Source organism: Mycetomoellerius zeteki, unplaced genomic scaffold (assembly GCF_001594055.1).
Source record: "Mycetomoellerius zeteki isolate Tzet28-1 unplaced genomic scaffold, Tzet1.0 scaffold149, whole genome shotgun sequence".
Lineage (NCBI taxonomy): Eukaryota > Metazoa > Arthropoda > Insecta > Hymenoptera > Formicidae > Mycetomoellerius > Mycetomoellerius zeteki.
In genome coordinates, this window is record NW_017256436.1 from 3,966,065 (window position 1) to 3,972,596 (window position 6,532).

Here is a 6,532-nt window from a genome sequence, read left to right on the forward strand (position 1 = left end):
AGTTTGCTGTGAGATTTCGCTTATCGTTTATATTGTTAGACCAAATACGCTTTTTACGCGAGTTACCTTTTTGCGTATATTAACACGGTCTGATTTGATTTCATCAGATTGAAATTGGAAATTAATGCGCTTCATGTGATAATTGTGCCGTTTTTTGAGGTGGATTGCATTCACGTCAGTTAGCTTTTGTAGCAATCAATTGTACCTTTCTCCTATATGTGTGTCTGCTACAGTTTTAATATTAAACTATAAACAAAATCGGCTATTTTTTAACAAATTACGTATTAAAATTAATTTCAAAATAATTAATCTTAAGTAATTAACTATACAGTTTGATACATCGAAAGAGTAGTTTTTAACTGAAATATTAAAAAATTTATAAGCTATATACAAATCTAAAAATAATTTTGTTAAATTATTGAAATAATTATGTAGAAAACTCAAGCATGATAAACAATGCTGCATAAAAAATTGTAATTAATTAGCTTAAGTATTCCACATAATTATTTTAATTTAATAAAAGTTATTTTCAAATCTGTATTTAACTAAATTTTTAGATATTTTAACAAAAGCGTTTCTTGCACATGATTTAATTATATTAGGATACATATACATAGATAGTAAAGGAACGCTGTATAATTGCATAAAGGATTAAATGAATGTTTAACTGAAGATAACCAAGGAGACAGTGATGAAGTGATGTTCGTCGGTTACGAACCAAATTTCGTAAGTTGATATAATAGAAGTGTGTCTCTCATGTCGGTACGAATATCGATCCCAATTCAAGTATATTGCAAACTTGATTCAGAGCGTAATAGAAGAGACATTGTCATAGATTTTCAGGTAACTTGCAACTTCCCCATAATCCCTGTTTAGACGCGCATGTAAGTCTCGTAGCCGCATTTATTTTCTCTCTCTCTCTCTCTCTCTCTCTCTCTCTCTCTCTTTCCTCAGTACTCTTGTATTATAACGAGACATACAGATTGAAGATCCCCATAAGACATTTATTTATTTCGAGTTTACATCGAACGAGGTACATGCGTTTAGAGGAAACTCTTAAGTTCGAAACCCGAATCGTATCTACGTGCAGAATGACTGTAAGTACTAACCGTAAGTATAATAAATTCAAGAATTGCTAGTTCATTTTTTGATTTCCTTAAAACTTGCAGTTAGCTGGAGTAATCGATTTAACACTAATAGCGTTTTTCACTGGCAGAACTGGTGCGCACTCAGTATACATTAAAGCTGTTGTACCTAATCTGAATGTAAAAGTGATATATCTAAATTAATAAAATACCCAACGTATATTTTATCAAATACCACAATAAAATTTATTGAAGATTTCACGGTTTAATTCGTTTCTATATTTTTATTAAACGTACATCTTTACGTCGATTTGTGTACAACGGCTTTAAAATGCACTGAGTGCGCACCAGCTCTGCCAGTGAAAAACGCTATAAGCCTTGCCTCTTCAATGCGTTCTTGATTATGGAGATCAATCTTTTCGTAGGTAATGCATCTTTTACGAATGTTTCTGCGGATTTAAAGTTAAAGTTGACTTCTAAAAGAAGTTTTTTTCTGGAAGAAACGCCGGAAGATTTTCAGGAACTGCACGATAAAAAAGAGATTTGTTTTTGCGTCTCTGCCAGTTTTCACAAGATGAAATTTTAATTTTCCGCAATAAAGCTGAGAATTTATTTCCAATAAAGCTGTAACTTTATTTGCCATAAAGCCATAATTTTCCACGTTGCAATTGACTTTAGACACTATTGCATTATTAAAACATAATTTATATATCCTTCTTACGATTCAATAAAAGCTGTGCAAGATTGTAAAAAGTACGTAAATTCAGATTGGTGATTTATTTTAAGTTTTATGATTCTTTTTCATGTAGTAATGTTCGTACACTTAAAAGTTAAAAGTAGCTGTTGCAATTATTTTTCATATTTATATTTTTAATTTCATAATTTTTATAATATTTAAATAAACAGCCATATTTTATGACAATATCAACATTGTGATAAAATTGCATTGCGTAAGTGAGTTTTTTCTACTAAATTAAAAAAAATATTACTGTTGAAGTTATATGTTTCTTTTACTGTGTCGTAATATTAAATGTTTAAGTAATAAGAAGATCAAGTTAAAACTACAAGAAAATTATTATCATTTAAACTGAATTGTTCTACCTTCGGTAAACTTCAGCTCACCGTGTTACTTCTCTTCTGTTCTTATTCCTTTACTCTTTTGTTTACTAAATAGTTAGTAGATTACCACATAGTTTATCTGAAGATGAAACAATCAGTCCTTAGTCTTTATAATAATTTTACATATCTTTAGTATTAATATATTATATATGCATGTGTAAGTAACTCACACACGTGTTTAAGCGAATTTATACATTTCCAGTTTATATATCCTATTCGTTTCTTTTGATTTCGGTTACAATATACCTTTATTAAGAATTTATCTTCCTGAAGATGTTATATTTGCATTTATATATATTGGATTTTATTATTAAAAAAAAATGTTTTTAAATTGACAAAAATAATGCTTCGGAGCTTTATAAATATTGAATTCAGGTAGGTTAATATTGCATAATCTGCTGTTAATCTGCAATAATCACGATAAATGATTATTTTTTTTACTTCGAAAATTTCAAACTGAAAAGTCGTTGCTGGCAGATTATGATCTATTTGGTATCTCTTTTTCACAATATTTTGGAACATAAAACGAAAAATATTTATTTTGCAAATAAAAGATTAATTATCCAGTTTTAGAATCATTGATCCCTCCTGCAAAAGGTACGAATTAATGTAAAATAAAATGCTACAAAATAAAAAAATGATTGTTATATATAAATAGAATTATATACATAATTAATATTTCTACATAATTAGTATTTTTGTATTTTTCTTATGCATTCTTTCTTTTATATGATTTAATTGTACTTTAATAATTGTTGTATAAACAACTTAATTCTATTTAAGAGAAATCCTCCGTAATTTGATCATTTCTTTTAGCATTCTGCATCAAAGTCTATGTATCTTCTTGTAAATTATTCGCTACGGTAGTCGCAGGTGTGACAAAAAGATCTTCGCAATTTCTCCGCGAAGGATACCGAGGATGCAAGTGTCCTTGTAACATGTCTTAGGTCTTCTCTCGCGCGACTGAAGATGTTACGTAGAGCTACATGCATATAAGACATTGCCATTAAATCACGAACATTTGCATATCATGGGCAAAGGAGCGAAGCGAATCTCAGGCAAGAGAAACGATCCCGTTGGTATCGGCGCGCTGTCGAAACTGTGTTACACGCGTGATGTACCGCACATTGTTTCTAAGCGAGATATCTATTAAGTGGCTCTTCTCTCTCTTTCTCTTACGAGTCGAGCTTTATGCTACGAAACTTCCTGTATGTCGACCACCGTAGGGAAACTCTGAAAAACGTATTTGTCGGTGTAATTTAATGTTGGTGATAAGAGTGACTTAAGATAAAAGGATTAAGTTGTGCGCAAGAAACTTCGCAAGAGTACGACAGTACAGCGGATAATTTAAAACCGGGTTTGTGTTATTCGCATAAGCAGAAGCATGCAAACATTACACCAATGGAACGTTGCAACACGCTCTAATGAACTTCACTTAATAGGCTTTGCGCTTTCACAGTAATTTCAATTGTGTTTTATTTTATCGAATTCGCACAGTCCACCATAATAATCGCCACACAAAACTCGTAAAAATACTAAAACAATAATTTTTTTATTTTGTAGCATTTTGTTTTACATTGTTATTCCTATTTGTGTAAAATATTCGTCGCATGTTTAAGCTTTGGTTTTATCTGTTATGAAATTTTCATAACGTTTTATAATAAAGATAAATTCAATCCGTTATTAAAGTAGTTACTCTTAGAACATTAATTTAATTAAGAACAATTTCGTGACAATTTTTAATCGCTTTTAATAATTTTAGTAATTAGCAACTTTCAATATTCTGCGGAATTAGGCAGATCTGAATTTAAATCCCAGCTGAAGTAATATATTTCGCAATAAATTATTGACAAGTTTTAAAAATACTAATTAATATCCAAGGAATGGAAGAGTTACTATTCCATTACTTTTTCCGTTATTTTTTATAATAATAATTTGATAAGGACATTGCAATTTTTTATGACTGTAACGATAACTAACTAAACGCTGAGATTGCGCTAAGGTTGGGAAAGTTATTTTGAAAAGTAACTTGCATCGTTACGCGTTTGCTTTTATTGAAAAAAGTAATTTGTAACGGGGGATAACATTACCTCTTTACAAGTAACGAATTGCAAATGCTGAATTAATTCTTTTAGTAACGAGTGACTTTTCCAACTTGTTACAAGTAATGCTCGAATGACTTTTCAACCCTGATGTTACCGTTACAGACATAAAAAAAATTCGTCATTGTGAAATTATTATAACAAAATAACGATAAGAAAAGCAACAGCGTTACAAATAATTAATTACTTCCATTCCCTATTAGGATCAATAAGTTGCTTGTAATTTAATTTGTGATGTTACTACTCCAACTTCAGTTTAGAATTGTGTTTCAAGACCAATAAATAATCGGTGCATAATTTGCTTAAACTAAAAATTATATAAATTTGTAAGAAATATTATCAGGCACGTAGAACTTTTTTAACTGAATATGGCGTTCTTCGCTCGTATTTAATTTTTTATTTGTATTTCCATTTTACTCATTTTCTAAAATTTTCAATTGCTTGGTAAAATTGTTTAGTTTAAACCGTGATCTTTCGTAGCTGAAAATTGTCGGTACATTTCTGAAAATGGTCGTGGCTCGTTTATGAGATCGAATAACCGTTCCAGAGTACGAAAACGTAGTCCGGATTACCTATCTCCAAGGGTAGTAGCTACCGGAGGTGGAAAGTATGTAAACACGAGACACGAGTGTAACAGGTGCACACAAATGTGTAGCGACAAAAGACAGAGGTAAAACTGTCTCTTATCAGGAGAACTATTTAAAGGAAAATAATTTAAACTATTGCAGCACTCTAATCCGCTCTAGAATCTCGGCTGGCTGGAAAATACAAAACGTTCCGCAGAACAAAGAGGTCTATTTTTTGAGAATAGAGATGAAAGGATTATGTGAAGTTAAACCCTGGAGAATCTTGGAAACAACGTTTTCAGTAACCATGTAGCTAATACTACATTATTATATTGAGAATCGTAATATCTCGTGTTGCGTTTATGTATTTTATGTTTCCTCGCGCAGGATAGACATCGTTATTGGATTTTCAGATAAAATTTAAAAAATACTGTTTATAATTCTCTGATATATAAAATCTAATAGGAAATATACGAGGGTCGTTTGAAAAGTCCGTGCAAAAATAAAAACTACTTAATTTTTTGGGGTAAACTTTTTTTATTTTTCAACATAGTCACCTTTTAGGCTTATACACTTCGTCCAACGCTGCTCTAATTTGTTGATCCCTTCCGAATAATAGGATTTGTCCAAGTCTGAAAATAGCCATTTGTTTCTGCAATCACCTCCTCGTTTGCATAAAATCTTTTTCCCGCCAGCCATTTCTTCATATTGGGGAACAAATAGTAGTCCGAGGGAGCCAAGTCTGGAGAATAGGGGGGATGTGAAACGAGTTGGAACCCTAATTCCATTAATTTTGCGACCACAACTGCTGAGGTGTGAGCTGGTGCGTTTTTGAAAATCACTCGACTTCCTCGATTCAAATGAATGCCAAACACAAACAAATAGACCGATCTGGCTAAAACGTGGTGTGTGTTCTTCCAAGAGATGCTACTAACTAAATCTAACCTTGATACGCGCCAGTAGTGCCATTTCTCTGACTTTGCACGGACTTTTCAAACGACCCTCGTATATAATAGTAATGTATATAATATAAGAATTATGTAATATATGTATATACACATATATATATGATATTATATTGTACAATATGTAGGGTGGTTTCAACTTTAAAGTGATGTGAAAATTTAGTATGTCTATACAAGATAGAAAAAGTCTTACATACCCAATTACATTTCAAACATAACTGATTTATTACTGAACATAATATAATCTTTTGTAAACATAAAAATTAACATACAACAGAGAAAAACGTAAATATCTAAACTGATGCAAAATGTACATAGATATAATAAATGCAGTGAGACTATTCCGATAATTAAGAAGGATTTAAAAAAAACTGATAGTGCAAGAAAATAATTTAAAATTATTAAAAGTAATTTTTGTACTATATCATCCTAAAATTTTAATGAATACCTATTGTTAGCATAATTTTTATTATGAAATTCGCTCATATATAAAAGTTATAGTTTAAATAATGTAAAGATTTCAGGTCGCTGATTTCAAATATGCATTTATAATTGGCAAATTTATAATTGGCAGATCCAAAATGACATATTGAATTCTGATTTTAATGAAACTTTACATACACATAGGTGAGATAAATAAATAAATGTAGAAATGATTAAGGGCGAAAAAATGATTTTAAGGGATAATCCCTTAT